At 42.4% G+C, this 16,620-nt stretch overlaps 1 long non-coding RNA gene across 1 annotated transcript in view; it reads left to right on the top strand.

Annotated features, from left to right (window-relative positions):
• Window positions 1-16,175, top strand: part of LOC114042784 — a 28,800-nt gene extending 12,625 nt beyond the window's left edge. The window contains exons 3-5 of the long non-coding RNA XR_003569026.1: window positions 2,722-2,814; window positions 12,221-12,415; window positions 15,358-16,175. This is a non-coding gene — a long non-coding RNA (uncharacterized LOC114042784). The remainder of the gene's footprint in view (window positions 1-2,721; window positions 2,815-12,220; window positions 12,416-15,357) is intronic.
• The last annotated feature ends 445 nt before the right edge of the window (window positions 16,176-16,620 follow it).

Genomic DNA, 16,620 nt, shown 5'->3' with positions numbered 1-16,620 from the left:
TCATCCTTAATGTAGAGGAAAGGGGCATACCCAGAACCAAGCAATTCAGACTTTACTAAGGGAACTCTATCACCTCATTAAGCAAAGATAAAAGGGTTTCAGGATGGTCTCACTAGGCACTTTCTGGACATACCCTCTATAAAAGATGGATCAGAAAATCATGTGAATGATAAATTTGGAGGGAGAAAGAATGGAAGCCAGAAAGTCTGCTGCCTTAGTACAGATGAGCAGTAAGGAGGGTTCATATCAGGGTCGTGGTGGTGGGAATATAGAAGGGAATGACGTAAGAGATGCTATGAAGGTGGAATCCATAGATTGGTGATGATAACTGACTATGAGAGGAGAGAGAATATAATACCTGGGTTTTAAAGCAACTGAATGAGTGTTGGTGCTACTGACAGAGAGAGTAAATTAGAATAAGGAGTAGGCCTTGAATAACAACATAACAAGTTAGGTTTCAGACATATTCACTTTGAGGTAATACTTGTGTGGAGATACACTGTTAAGTGCAAACTACATTCTGAGTGCCGGGCTAGGGGCCAGGGCTGTAAATTTTGTTACTTAGTTGTTTCAGTCCTGTCTGACTCTTTGTGACCCCACTGGGGGTTTTCTTGGCAAAGATACTGGAATGGTTTGCCATTTCCTTCTCCAGCTCATTTTACAGATGAGGGAACTGAGGCAAACAGGGTTCAGTGATTTGCCCAGGGTCACACAGCTAGTGTCTGAGCTGGATTTGAACTCAAGTCTTCCTGACTCCAGGCTGGGCACTCTACCACTGCACCACCTACCTGTCCCACACTGTAAATACAACGCGTGAAACAATTCCTGCTTCCAAGGAGTTTACATTCTAATGGAGAAGGCAACAGAGACAAATGTAATGGTACATACAAAAAATATAAAGAAGATAAATACAAAGTAGTTTGAGAGGGAGGGCAGCTATATGAGTGGCAAGCAGGCAGGTAGGAGAGATATTGTGCAGGTAGAAAGGGCAGAATTATCTGGGGTGAGGGAGAGAGAAAATATGAGGATAAGGTACCTTTAACAGAAAGAGAAGTTTAGGGGCAGCTAGGTGGCGCAGTGGATAGAGCACCAGCCCTGGATTCAGGAGGACCTGAGTTCAAATCCAGCCTCAAATGTATAACACTTACTAGCTGTGTGACTCTGAGCAAGTCACTTAACCCTATTGCCTAACCAAAACAAAACAAACAAACCAAAAAAAAGAGAAGTTTGGAAGATTAGTGTGTTGGGGTTCTGTTGTGGATATGTTGAGTCTGAGACATCTCTAGGAAATACAGTTTGAAATGTTCAATAGACACTTGATAACTGGGTCCTGAAGCTCAGGAGAGAGTCTGGGACTGAATCTATAGATCTAGGAGTCCTCAGCACAAAAATGCTCATTAAATTTTCTGTGGGAGCTGATGGGTTCACTGAGAGAGTGTATACAGAGAGAAGAGGACAGGGGCGCAAAACAGCCTTCAGGGACAACCAAAGTTGAGGGGTAGATCTGGGTGATGAACCATCAAAGCAGAGGGAGGAGCCACTAGACAGGTTGGAGAACCGTGAGAAAAGAAAGAATATTCAGAAGGAGAGGGTGGTAAAGGGTGTCGGCAGAGAGGTGGAAGAGGAGAACTGAAAAAAAAAAAGACTATCCATTTGGTAGACAGTAGGAGATGTGAATCTAGAACTCAGCTGAGGGTATTATTGAGTTTTATTGATTTGAGAATCATCTATATAAAGGTGGTAGCTGAAGCCATGGGCATAGATGAGACCACTAAGGTAGAGAGAGAAGAGGCCAAGCATAAATGATAGGTCACTTCTTTGTCCCAAACCCTTAACTGGCTCCCCACTGTCTACAGAGCAAAGGTCAGCCAGGAATTCAAAGCCCACCACTGTCTGACTCCACCCTGTCTATCCAACTTATCTCATACTTCTCCTTTCTAGGTATCATTTTCAGTGGCCGTCAAATTGTAATACTCATAGACCCAGGAGATATCCTTTTCTGCCTTTCCAGCTTCATTCATGCTATACTTCATGCTTCCAATTCCTCTTCCTGCCCAGCCCTTTTATCTGCTAAATTCCTACCTAATTTTATGAGGCAGGGATAGTGACTGGACCTATAATTGAATTGCTATCAGGAACTTCCTTATAAGGACATTACCTTTAAACCAAAACTGGCCAGCAACTTGTTTGCAACTTGAGAGTATTATATTGCTACTATGTGTCAGTCAGTCAATCAGTCAATAAGCAATTATTAAGTGTTAACCACGTTCCAGGTAGTGGGCTAAACTTTGGGGATACAAAGAAAGGCAAAAAACCAGTCCCTGCCCTCAAAGAGCTCACTTTCTAAAGGAGAAGACAACATGCAAATTAACCGTGTACTTTCAAGTGATGTAAGTATAAATAGATGTTAACCTCAGACAGGAGGCACTTGCTGGCAGGAAGGGTGAAGAGGAGACCAGAAAAGGCCTCCTGCGGAAGGTGAGATTTGAACTAAATCATGAAGGAAGCCAGGAAGCTGAGGCAAGGAGGGAGGGCATCCCGGCAGGAGGGATAGCCAGTGCAAAGGCAATGCACGGTAAAGAATGTCAAGTAGACCAGAAGAGCTGGATCCCAGAGCGTGTCAAGGGAGGTGTCAGATGACTGGAGAGGTAGAGAGGGGGTAGGGGGTAAGGGGCTTTGGCCCCACCACTAATATGCTTCTCATCTACTATTTTATACCAGAGAACACTCGGCATTCATGTTAGGACGAGCATGAGAAGCCAACAAGGGAGCCCCGAGCAATGGTTGGCAGAGTTGGAAGAGAACCAGGAGAAGGTGAGGTCCCTGAAGCCAAGGAAGGAAGGAGTATCTGGGGGGCAGGGGTAGCCAGCCCCATCAGGGAGAATAGGAACTAAAAGAAGCTACACAATTTGGCAGTTGGCAACATTGGAGGGGCCAGGAGGGTAGCGGGGACAGAGGTTCAATGGCAAGGGATGAAGGAGAAGGTGGGTGGGGAGGAAATCGAGGAAGTAAGTGATAGACAACATTTTCAAGAAGTATAAGATGAAGAGGACCAGAATCAGTCAACAAGGAAAACAAGAGAGATGGCTGGTAGTTGGAGGGGGTGGAAGGGTGGAGTGGGCATTTATAGAATGTTCGTTGAGTTAAAGGTTCAAGGAGAGGCTCGTCGGGGTCACTGGAGCATGTTTGTGGGAGGAAAATGAAAGAAGGCCAACAGAGACTGAAAAATGGGATGAGAGCTGGAGATGGGATCCAGGGCATAGGTGGAGAGATTAGCTTTCACAAAGAAAAGAAAACTCCTTCCTTCCTCTCCCCCCAAGCCAACACCTCTCCTGCACTTCCTCGTGTCTGTCCGGGGCACCCCATTGTTCCAGTACCTAGATTTGAAACCTTGGGGGTGTCCTCGTGCTTTCTCAGCTCTATTAGCCAATCAGTTATTGTGTTGATTCCACCTCTAGGATGCCTGTCCCATCCATTCCTTTCTCAATGCCCCAGGACCACCCCTCGACAGGCACATATCACTTCTTACCTGGACTGTTACAATGTTTTCCCGATTGGTCTCCCTGCATCCAGTCTCTTCCTCTCTCCAATTCGTCCTCCATACAACTGCCAAAGCAATGTTCCCAAAGCTCAGCGCCACCCCTTCTCGGTAAGATCCCATAGCTTCTAGTTGTCTCTAGGATAAAATACAAACTCGTCTCTTTGGCATTTAAAGCCCTTCATAGCCTGACTCCAAACTCCTTTCCTGCTCTCACAGACTCTGCGATCTCACCAAAGGGACTTTCTTGCTCTTCCTCACATGCTGGCTGTGACCCTCTCAGGCTGCATTGGTAGAGGGCGTGTCCTCATAAAGAAGTCCCTGATATCAACCTTTTCATGCTTTTGCCCTGCTTGTTCCCCATCTCTGGAATGTGCTTCCTTCTCAACTGCACCTGTCCAAATCCCCAGCTGCCTCCAAAGATCAGCTGGAGCACCACCTTCTTCACCAGACCTTCTCTGGTCCCCCCGGGGAACCTGCTAGTGCTTGCACCTCTCCCCATCAAAATTACCTCATCTTTATTTTGTACCTACTTGGACATACCTGCTTACATGTGTCTAGTTGTTTCTGCTGGGTAAAGCATAATCTCCTTGAGGGCAGGGACTTTCATTTTTAGCTCTGTAACTTCAGCTGGCATAGAGTAGGCACTTAATAAATGCCTTCTGATTGATTGTTTGATCACAAGAGTGAAGGAGAGAACTGAGGATGACTGAGAGGTGTAGAGGCCTTAGCACAGCGCCTGGCACACAGTGGGCATTTAATAAATGACTAGCCTGGAGAAGTTCCCCTTCCCCTTGACAATCATTCACAGCTCAGGGAGGTAAGAGTTAAAACCTTCTGCTTCAATCCTGAGGGAATGGAGGAGTGTGGAGAAGGTCCAGGATAATTGCTGCGGGCAATGAAATAGGGAGTCCATGAGAGAAGAATAGAAGCAATGCTGAGCATCAGTTAAAGCCTCAGTGAGATGATGCGTCATAAACGTATAACAGGTGAAATTCAAATAAGTTCAATAAGCATTGATTAAGCACCTACTGTTCACAAGGCACTGGGGGCACAAAGGCAAGAATAAAAGTCCCTAGATTTTAGCAGTTCACATTCCATTGTGAGGTTGCTAAATGTATAGAGAAAAGTCAATACAAATAAAGTGATTTAAAGAGGGAGAAAGCACCAAGCACTGAGAGGAATCCCAAAAGGTGGAACGTGACATCTAAATTGTGCTTTAATGGAAGCAGGGGGTTCCAAGGGGCAGAAGTGAGAAGGGAGGGAGATCAAGGTCAGGGGTGGGGAATCTGCAGCCTCCAGGCCACATGTGGGCCTTTGAGAAGGTAGATTGTCTATCCCTTTGTTCTGTGAAGTTTGGATTCAGTCAAAGGGCCACACTTGAGGACCTCGAGGGCCACATGGGGCCTGGAGGCCACAGGTTCCCCACCCCTGGTCTAGGTGTACCCCGTGGCCCCAGGCTCCTCAAACCTTTGGTCCTCCTGAGCCAGGTTTTTTTTCAGGGACTACCCAAAGAATCACTCCCTCTCTTTGCTCATATTGCTCGGGCCCAGAGTTGACCTTCTGTCTAGGTCTTCACAGATGTGAGTCACAGGTCCCCCCAGATCCCATAGAAGGTCTCAAAGGAACAAAGTGTTTCTCACATACACAACATCCTTCATTTCGCTCTGCAGCAAATGCAGAAGACTAGGGCCCAGTAACAAAACAGAAGACATTTTAAAGACTCACAGTAGAACAAAAACACTCAAACATTCCATGAAGGCCCTCTTTAACCCCCCAGGGATTCATAGAGACTGTCCTTCAGTCCTCTGGCACTACTCTGAGGGCTTGTGAAAGCAGATGCTTGTGCCTCCCAAATCACATCTCCTTCATCCTCTGTGTAGCTGATTTTTAAAAATAGGAATAAATTTATGTTTCTTCCTATTAAATTTCAACCTGTTGTAGCCCATTGTTCCTACCTGTCAAGATTTTTCACATCCCAAATTGTCATCCAACCCAGTAAGTATCCATCTCTGAATCACATAATCCTCAAATTTGATAAGCCCACTGCCCATCTATGTATTCATTCTGTGTATTAATTAAAATGTTGAACAGAATAGTTCTGAGGACAGAGCCCTGTGGCCTACCACTAGGGACAGCTGTCCAAGTTGACAAACCCATCAGACAGTACTCTTTGGATCTAGTCATGCATCCGGTCACATCTATTCGTCATGGCCATGAAGCCGTTTTAAGAGAACTTGGCAAAGACCTGAAAGTTGGTTTTGTTTCCCAGTGAGGACAGCATGAGGCGATAAGCTAGTTTGTACAAACACTTAGAATATGGCCCTTGTTGAAAGTCTAGCCCAGGACTCACAAAGGAAAATATACTCTCATCAGGGTGTTGTCAGTGGCACCTAATGCTTCCCCCGACCCCCTCCACTTAGTAGAGAGCAATATGGTGGCCAGCATTTTCCAGGAAATCTTTGTCTATTTTCTGCTCTTGTGGACCTTTGAGGAACTGAAGATTCTGCTGCAGCACTGTCCCAATTCTGACTTGGCTAATGGGAAAGTAAACTGGGTTAAGTCTCTTTTTTTGTTCTTATCCCCTGTTTCTTACTCTGATGGATCCATGATTTTGTCTATGTGGATAGTCCCTCTACTGGTGCCAATCTCAACCCCTGCATTCTTCATCCTATACAATTCTTGTCTCTGTTTTCCCATAATCCCTCCCTAGTCAACCCACCCAACATTCACTGGAGGTCTTCCCCTAGTCTTTTGGCACTTAAGCTGACCATCCTTTGTTTATCATTCTCAGTGCATGACTGATGCTCACTGCCTTTTCCCCAATATAAATACAGTGTAATCCAATTGCATCATCTATAAACTAGGAATAGTATTTTTTTGACGTTCTTCATTTGTGAAGATTTATTAGATTTTATTTATAAAGACTTTGAACTCCCTGTGATTATATTATGTAAATATATACTCTGCATATTAATGAACACAGTATTTGGTTTTTATTATTAAAATGCAGCTGAGGAGGAGGAGGAACTCATTTACAGTTTCAGAAAGGAAATGAAGGAGAGGTATATTCACTTCCATTGTCAGCCAATTTCAGGAGGCTTGTTATTATTCTAGACACCTGTTTCAGTGAAAGGTAACCTGTCATTTAACAATATGGATATTAAACTAGAAACCTCCTAGTGAATATGGTGGCTTAGCCCTCGATAACTTTGATTCAAATAGACTCCTATTTTGTACTATGTGGACCCAAGGCAGTATGCCCTAGAGGATAGAGAGCTAGCAAAAAAAAAAAAATGTTTTTTAATGAGAAGAGAACAGAAGGAAAGCCAGAAGGAATCACAGATAAGCAGGACAGCTTTGAAAGTTACGTGTTGGATTTATAATGTACTTAACCAGAAACGCAGGCTGCATAAAACAGACATTCACAGTTTCATGTGTAATCCTCTCTTGTCCCACAATGTAGAGAGAAATGCTCATTTTATTTGTTGTTTAAGTTCAGAATTTAAAAATAAGTAAAAGAAAATGGCGAGATGTGCCGGACCTGGGGCTAGGAGAGCTAGGATTAAATAAGTGCTAACGTCAACACCCGCTATCTGTGTAAACTGAGGAAGCCACCAACCTCTGTGAGTTGCAGTTCTTTCAGCTGTGAAATCAAGCCAATTGATATATGGGAAACACACGTTGCCAACCTTAAATATCATATAAATGTTACCAATTATTATTATTAATAATAATAATAAATAAGGGGGGTTGGACAACAGGCCTGTAAGGTCCCTTCCATGTCTGTATCTATAACCTTATGACCACATTTACAGAATACTGTGATGATTGAATTGACAAATATGTACATATGCATGTGTGTATATGACATATTTACACATACATATGTATTATATACATATATACAAACATACACATACACACACACACATATATATATAATGTATATACACACATACAGAGTTTCCCAAAAGTCTTAGTGTAGTTTTAAGCTTGAATAGCTTAAATAATCTTAAAACTTCATTAAGACTTTTGGGATGCTACATATACATATGTGTATCTGTGTACATATATATTTTTATAATATATTATAAACTTTATATTATATTTTATAATTTTATAATATATTACAATATTTTATAACATATTATAAATTATATAATATATACACATATACATCCATATCTATATATATCTATGTGTGCATGGTGCTGTTGTTTACTCATTTTCAGTCGCATTTGATTCTTTGCGATCCCATTTGGGGCTTTCTTGGCAAAGATACTGGAGTGGTTTGCATTTCCTTCTCCAGCTTATTTTACAGATGAGGAAACTGAGGCAAACGAGGTGAAGTGACTTGCCCAGGGTCACACACAGCTAGTAAGTGTATGAAGCCAGATTTGAATTCAGGAAGATGAGTCTTCCTGACTCCAGACTCGATGCTTTATCCACTGAGCCGCCTAGCTAATAGTTAGATATAGATATATGCTACCTAGCTGCCACATATATGCATATATATGTATATATGTACATATATACATACATACATACACACACGGGGGCCATATATGTGTATATTTGTATATGTGTGAGTATATATACATAGGGGTGTGTGTATGTATGTGTATGTATGTGTGTGGCGGCTAGATGGCACAGTGGATAGAGTGCTAGATCTGAAGTCAGGAAGACTCATCTTCCTGAGTTCAAGTCTGGCCTCAAGATACTTACTACCAGTGTGACCCCTGAGCAAATCAGTTTTAACCCTGTTTGCCTCAGTTTCCTCATCTATAAAATGAGCTGAAGAAGACAATGTCAGCCTACTCCAGTATCTTTGCCACGAAAACCGCAAATGGGGACAATGGAGAGTTGGACATGACTGAAAAATGATTCAACCACAACATATGCATATATGGGTGTATATATCTGTATGCCCATATGTATACTAGTTGACTGATTAGATCATTTTTACTATCTAAGCTTAATGGTGAAGGGTGATTTATTACCACTGTTAAACTTAGATTGTAGAAATGATCTAGTCAGTCAACTGGTATTTTGACGAATGAAAATCCCGAAACAGAGTTTCTAAGTAATTAATAATCAATTTATTGATTAGGCTAGCTAATAATAAATTGAAGAGCATTGTTCTCTGGACAACCAAAGAAAAAACCATGGAGATCACTGAATGCTTAAATACCTTTGGAACAGAAGGTGCCCCTGACAGGTGAAAATCAACCCTGACTGGTGAGCAGTTAATGAAGGGGTGGACATATTAATGAGGAACTAAAAGTCTTCAGCTCCTCCTGCTGAGAAAATCATGAGACTTACCCATTTCCAGCAAAGGAATCCATCTCTACCCAGACCACTCTGATTGGTTTTCTCCATAAACTGGATTCTCCTAAACTCCAATGGGCAGGGCTTTAATGCTTTAGGACTAGAATTCATCTAGATTAGATTTTGTCTACACTATGAACAAAAGTAAAGTCTCCTGGTTGAGTGGGGTCCCACCAAGATCAAGGGCCAAATACCCCCTGGATTAACCCAATATCATCTTTTAGCCTTGTCCTTCAGAGACTGGCTGAATGACCTACTAGGACTGGTCCTTGAAAGAGGAAATACAAGGGAAAAACCTCGATCCTAATTTAATATTGGTTATTAATATAATAGAAAAATAGTCACTTTTCTCAGTATTTATTAAGCCCCCACTGTGTACTAAGTATTGTGCTAAGTGCTGGGGAGGAAAAAAAAAGGCAAAAGACAGTCCCTCTTCTCAAGGAGCTTCCTGTTTAATTTATAGACTTTTATAGAGAGGCTATTAATTCTATGTGGAATGATAGTAGTAATAATAATAATAAAAGCAGTAATAGCAATATCCAAAGAGTGTCAAAGGTGATGAGGATGGGATCTGGACCCCAAAAAGGAAAAACCCTGGACTTTCCCACATGGCCAAATCTCTGTTGTTCTCCTGAGGCTATAATCCTATCAACTGGCCTTTCATTATTACCTATACCCCATCTCTCAATTCTGTTACCTTGCCCTCCATTGTCTACTACCTCCAGATGACCCCCAGCCACTTCCCACCCTTAATCCTATCTAGACTCCATTCTCCCTTGGCCACGTGGTACAGGTCCCAGGCTTTCTGTTCACCCCAGCTTACTGGCCACTCCCATCCAGATCTTCTTAGATCCCTCCTCCAGTCACCCCAAAGTACTTGGCCACTCCTGGATCCCTCTCACAGTCTTTCTATATGTAAGGTCCATCATGTCTCTATTAAGGGGCTCAGATTCTTAAGATCTGACCCGCTTGCATTAGCAATACAAATGTTTAGATTCCTTAAGAGTCTGCCCAATATGATAGATGTTCTCATAAACTTTGTCTTTGTCTGATAGGTTTGGGTGGAATTCTTTCAGTTAGGACCCACGTATTGTGATTTTGGGGTCTCAGCACCCCTAAATCTCTAAACCTCAACAAAAGGGATAAGCTTTCCAAATATTGAGACTCAGTAGATATAACTAAACCAGTCTGAGGACAGGAAGATATCCATCTCATCACCATTATCCTGCCTGCTACTTGGGTCATTCCAAAGATGCTTTCAGTGTGTCTACAGAAGATGAACCCATATCTTGATGTTTTCATTCAATTACACACACCAGCCATTTTCTCCAAACCTGTTCTATAGTTCACAGAACGCTAAACATAAATGAATGAAAGCAGGAGAGCAACTTGTCCTGGGACGATTTCTAGCTGATCTCTGAAGAAAATAAAATGGCAAATAACTGACTTTATATAGTACTGAAAGGCTCTTTATGTATATTATTTCATTTGAGACTGAACAACGCTAGGAGGCAAGTATCCCCATTCCCATTTTACAGATGGGGAGACTAAGGCTCAGGTTTAGTGACTTACCCATAGTCTCGAGGCCAGTAAGCATCAGAAGCAGAATTGGAACCTCTCTCTTCCCAACTCCAACTCAGCACCCTAAAGACCGAGCGTATTACATTGCTTCCCCTAAAGGCAGCATGGAAGGACAGAAGGAAGACCATTAAAAAGCATCAAGCAAAAGCTTGATAACCCTTTTGGTGTGTGTGGTATTTATCTAGGGGTTTAAATAAATGCTTTCTGAAGTTGCTTCCAACTCTGAGATTCTGGGAATCCCATAATTAATGGAGAGGGAATAGAATTGTAAACGAATACTGAATATACCAAAAGTCTGGGAGTGGTTTTAAACTTGAACTGCTCTCACCCATTTAGCATGCCTTATATTTTTGTAGCTGCAGACCTGACTGTCCTTGCCTTCTCCCACAAGAAGATGGGCAGGCATGACATCATGTTAGCCAATTTCCCTGCTTCTATTGGACACTAACTGGTACTTAATAATGATAACTAGCATGTATGTAGTACTTTAAATTTGTTACCACAACAACCCTGGGAGGTCGACACTATGATTAGCCCCATTTTACCCATAAGGAAACTGAAACTTAGAAACATTTGATGACTTGCCCAGGCTCCAGGCTTGAAAGCTTCTGAGGTGAGATTCAAACTCAGGTCTTCCAGACTCTAAGTCACTCTAACCATTAGGTCACCCTGCCTCCACTGTAATAATGAATTTTAATAGTCCTTAATGAATAAGCATCTCTTTCACATTTTGGTACATATCGGCGAGGTTTCCAGTTGTTTGTTCATGTGTTCAATTGTAATGACTCTGGGGGCTGGTATGACCTATTTCCTTCCTCAAGATGCTGAACAATGTACAATACTCCCACAATTCTACAAAGGCAGGCATAGTTGTGGGGGACAGGACAATAGTGGGGCTCAAGAGGGAAAGCCAGATAAGAAGCTTGTGGACATCGTGGAGGGAGAAATGTTAATACTTCCAACAAGCTCTTGCATTGCAAGATGAACCTCTCTTCATTCAATGAGATCTGTTTGTTTTGCAGTTAACAGACTACAGAGACTGTTTTTGGAATTTTTTCCTGGAGACCTACCCTTTAAACTTTGCCACTAGATGAAGAAATGAGGCAATGTAAGAAGTTGCATGTTTCAGTGGCAATATGTCAATGTTGGAATGTTCCATATGAATTTATTTTTGCAAAATTGCATCATTCTAATGAATAGGGGCACTCTAGACCCCAAAGGCCCAGTCCAACAAAGCATTATTAAGGGTCTACTACCAGAGGGAAGGCCGGATCGATTCAGCCAGTATGTATTGGGGGTAGATCCTGAACCCTGCTCTTCCTGGCTCTGAAGCCAGCTCTGTCTGTGGCATCACACTGACTCTCAGGCCCTACTCTATGGGCGAGAGACAGAGAGACTGAATTTTTTTTTGAAGTCTCTGCTCTCAAAGAACTTATCTTCTAAAGGGGGCCAGGCAGAGAAAACATGGGGAAAGGAAAGCAAACAGTAAGAACTAGAGTGTTATGAAAAGACATATGAGCATTTATGCCTCCTGTCATGGTAACACAAAGCACCAGAAGTATTACTTGTGAGTACATGAGAAGAACCAAGTAGCTACTAAGCTCCCTGTATTAGGCCAGGACTCTCTTAGAGGTTAGGCCTGCTACTATGAGGACTAGACTTATAGATGTATATATGTGTGTATGTATAAGTATATGTGTATGTATTCATGTGTATATGTATGCATATGTTGTATATATATAAAAAATATATATTTTTTAATGGTTTCAGGAATCCATGAGACAGGAAGAGTGCCTCCCCACCCCCTCAGTGATGTTTAGAATGAGAAAATGGTTTCATTTCAGGGCTGGATTCTTCTCCAAGGCCACCCTATGGATGCCAAATTGTCATTGTCCAGTGCCAGCATACTCTGGGGCCATCTCTCTACAAATACAATCTCTCAACAAATATTGAGTATCTATGAGGGTAAGTCAATAATGAAGGGAAATCTACACACATAGTCAAGATACTTTATTTTATAAGTATGACCAAAATTTATATTGCAGAAAACATGAATCCTTTATATTCAGACATAGTAGAGATGGTTAAATTTTAAGGGTTGAAACCTAACAAGATGTCTTGGGGTTTATGGCTAGATTTCTTTCTTTTTTTTTTCTTTTCTTTTTCTAGATTTCTTTCTTAAAGACCATGCCTTATACCCAATTCACTCTGGCTCTCATTGGCCAACAACAGGTCCCAGCCCACACCCCACTTAGTGGTCATCGTTTGCTCCCCCCACCAAGGCTCAGAATGAATGTAAATAATAATTGTTTCTGTTTTAGCTAGAAACCCTGAGGATCTTCCCCTCCCATATTGATTTTTTTTTTTTTTACTACTTAAAAGGGGCCATTTCTTGGCTCATTTCTTACCTAGCCTTAATCACTAAATTAGTGTTGCCTCATTCAAAGTGAGAACATGGAATGACCTTAGCTTCAAAAGGGCAAGGTCTCCCACTGCCTCCGGGGCCATCTCCAGTTGTCCTGATCTATATCTGGCCACTGAACCCAGATGGCTCCAGAGGAGAGAGTGAGGCTGGTCACTTTGCACAGCCCTCACTCACTTAAATCCAATTCACCTGCAAGTCTTGGCATCACCTTCCCATTTTGAATCCTATGATAAATGACGTAGATAGATAGACAGATAAAGCATTTAGTAAGGGCTTACTATTTGTCATGATATTTGTCACTTGTCAGGTTACCAATATAGACAAATAAGATAGTCTTTGCCTTCATGGAACTTATATTTTAATGAGAGAAAATAATATATGGGAGGGGACAGTTATGAGCAGGGAAGCATGGTTTGGAGCTGATGTTCAGGAAGTAAGATTGGCCTGGTTGCCATTGAGATGAGGCAAAAGCTCACCTATTAGACCCCAGGGGTGAAGTACAAGTCTATGGGGAGGTGGTGAGGAGGAAGACCCAGATGGATCAGTGTTGAAGCTGGTGGCCCAGTGAGTGGGAATTGTTTCTATATGTATATTGTAGGTCCTCCAATCATAGAATCACAGATTTAGAGTAGGAAAAGACCACTGAGGTCCCTACGCATAACCCCTTAACCCATACTGGTAATGGAGCTTTCCCAGAGTATACTACAAGGAAAGTAACAGAGTTTGGATTTGAACCCAGATCCTCTGACTTCAAAATCGACATCACCATGCTACCTCCCAATAGGGAATGTTTTTGAAAAATAAAGCTTCACATCAGCTATTGATGACCCCTCATGCCATGTCCTATATAGACACCATGAAAGATACCAAGAAGTTATGACATGAGACATTCTCTCCTCTGAAGCTCTTTCTGTCTGCAAAGCACCAGGTGTGGCTCTGGCAGAAATACAAAGGTAATCCAGGCTGAGTCCAATGAGTGCCTGGCTCGAAAGAACAAACAATCTGCTTGATAAAACAAGACATACATTAACAAAATAATGATTTTAACATGATGAGTATCACAGAGGAGTAAACCTAATGGAGAGTTCAAAGGAGAAAGTTCCTCCCTTGGAGAGGAGCATAATAATTGTTGGGGTGAAATAGAGAGGTAGTGCCCCTTGGACTCCTCAGACCGTGACTTTTTTGTTACTGATCTCTTCCCTCAATTATGGCGCATTTCAGGTGATGATTTGGGAAGGCCGCTTCTTGGTTTAGGCCTGAGAGTCAAAACAAGTCAATCCCACAAGTATTAAGCACCTACTATGTGTCAGGCACTGTGTTAATCAGGCAAGTTAGTGGATAGAGCCTGGGACTTGCGGTTAGTAAGACCTGGGTTCAAATTCTTCCTCAGGCAACAACTAGCTGTGTGACCCAAGCAAGACGCTTTCCCTTTCTGGGCCTTTTTCCCCTCATACATAAGATAAGTAAGGAGTTTAGACTTAGTAACCTCTAAGAACCTTTCCAGCTGTTAATACCATGAACTTATGACCAAAAGAATGAAGGGGGAAAAGGTTATCTTTGGTTCATCCTCATCCTCCCCTTCAGTATCCCATGACCTAGTACTCAATGCTCTGATTTCACTCCTTCACTGCTCCCCTTCTTCCCGGAGTGCATCACTCTACCTGGTCTTGCCCTCCCTGGGCAACATTTTATACTCATATTACTTTCTTTTCCATCAAAACTTGCCTGTCTTTCATCCTTTTGTCTCAGAGTTAGCTCTCTTCTAGAGAATACATGTCGAATTTGATGAGCTAATATCTGCTGGTACATTCTGGGGTGGCTGGCTTGTAGGAGGGATACTCCAGGTCACACAGAACCTTACTGGCCTTCAGACCACCCAGACTACAAGTTATGTCTAGTCACGTGGCCCCAAAAGGCAGGCAGCCTGCCTCCATTTTCCCTGGCCTCAAGAGCTATGGTTGGAGGAACGAACATTGGCATCCTTATCTTATAGGTTAGGAAACAGACTCAGGGAAGTTAAATAATTTGGCTAGAGTCACACCGAGTGTTTGCAGGAAGCAAATTGGAGCAGATGAAGGATTGGAAGGAGTTACAATGTGAACTATTGGTAAGTTGGCACTGATACTTACGTATGGAAATTCATTCTATTTTTAAAGGCACTTAAGTGCAAAATTCAAAACAAAACAGACATTAACTATCCCAGTGACAAGTCCAGTGAAGCTAAACATATTTCGGATCATGTCATTCTTCAGAAAAAGCTTATGATCAGGGTTCTGTTCTATTCTTTTTCTTTCCAAATGTGAAGACAGGAAATATGATCATTTACTGCTTCTTTCTTTATGTCTTGCAAAATTTGACTAAACAGTCTCTATCCTACAAGCCAGTTTCCCAGGGCATCCCATATGCCACCTCATCCCTGCCCTTGGGTCCTATGTTCAGAAGGCAGTGCCTAAGCTACAGTATTATCATTTCTCTTTCACAGGTCCTACCCCCAGAGCTACACATGACGGATATCACCCATCTGCTTCCAGAAGGTGGCAGAATTGGAGATGAGGAGGAGTGAAGGAAAATTATATTGGAGGGGTCATTCTCCCAGCTAAACCACAAGGGCTTCTTAGCCTGGGAAAGAGCTTTATTGGTGGCCCTCACGTGGAGGATGAGAGCAGCACGACTGGTAGAAAGAACGGCATCCAATTGCTATGGCAACTGGAATTTTACAAAGAAATCCCCCTGGCATAGGCGTGTTTCTCAGACAGACTGGCCTGATTATTTCCGTTATTCCTGCCCCTCTCCTTCTGCTCCTTCCTCCACCTCCCATTCCTCCTGTGTCTATTCCCTCCCACCAGACTATGGGGAAGAGTTCTCCTTTGAGGCAATTTCTCCCCCAGCCCACAGTAAAAATCTGACTTTGCGTGATGGAGGTCCTTTCCCTGCAGCAGGAAATGTCCCTGTTATGCAGTAGGAGGCTCTGATCCTGCTAAGAACCATAAAGAACCCATGGCAGGTGAGGTTACCCAGTAACTGCCAAAGAATCCTGGCACATACCAGGCCATTTGTTTTCTTTCTACCAGTGACTTGCTGAATCACCAAACCTCTCTGAGCTCCCCCCTCTACACCAGATTAATGTTTCACTGGATTACAGGAAATGTGTAAGAGGTGGATGATTCACTTTTGTGTTCAACTGCCTCAATCTGGCACCAATCTACCTTCTCAGTTCAATCTCTGACTCCCCAATACCTACTCTTGGTTCTGACCAGATTGTATTAATGATCATTTCTAAACATACCCTTTAATTTCCCACTCTGTGCCTTTGTCTTTATCATTTACTCTGCCTAGAAGGTTTGTCACACCATAACCCCATATCAAAATCCTCACCATGCCTCAAGACCCAACTTAAATATAATTTCCTTCTTGAAGCCTTCCTTGATTTCTTTCCCTCCACCCATCCTCCCATCTGAAAGTCAATTGCCTTTCTCTGAAATGCAAGACTTTAGGTGCTTGTAGTATGGAGCACGTGATGTTATTGTTATTTGTATACTTGTGTTATTTCTCTTACTGATCTTTAAAAAAGCCATCTGTGCTTGCTACTTTTTTTTTCTTTTTTTGGTGAGGCAGTCAGGGTTAAGTGACTTGCCCAGGGTCACACAGCTAGCTAGTAAGTGTCAAGTGTCTGAGGCTGGATTGTGCTTGCTACTTTCTTCTTAACTTTATGCAGGCTGGTTTTACACCTCATCATTCAACTGAA

Source organism: Vombatus ursinus, unplaced genomic scaffold (assembly GCF_900497805.2).
Source record: "Vombatus ursinus unplaced genomic scaffold, bare-nosed wombat genome assembly UNPS02014768.1, whole genome shotgun sequence".
Taxonomy (NCBI): domain Eukaryota; kingdom Metazoa; phylum Chordata; class Mammalia; order Diprotodontia; family Vombatidae; genus Vombatus; species Vombatus ursinus.
This window is presented reverse-complemented; position numbering and strand designations above follow the sequence as displayed.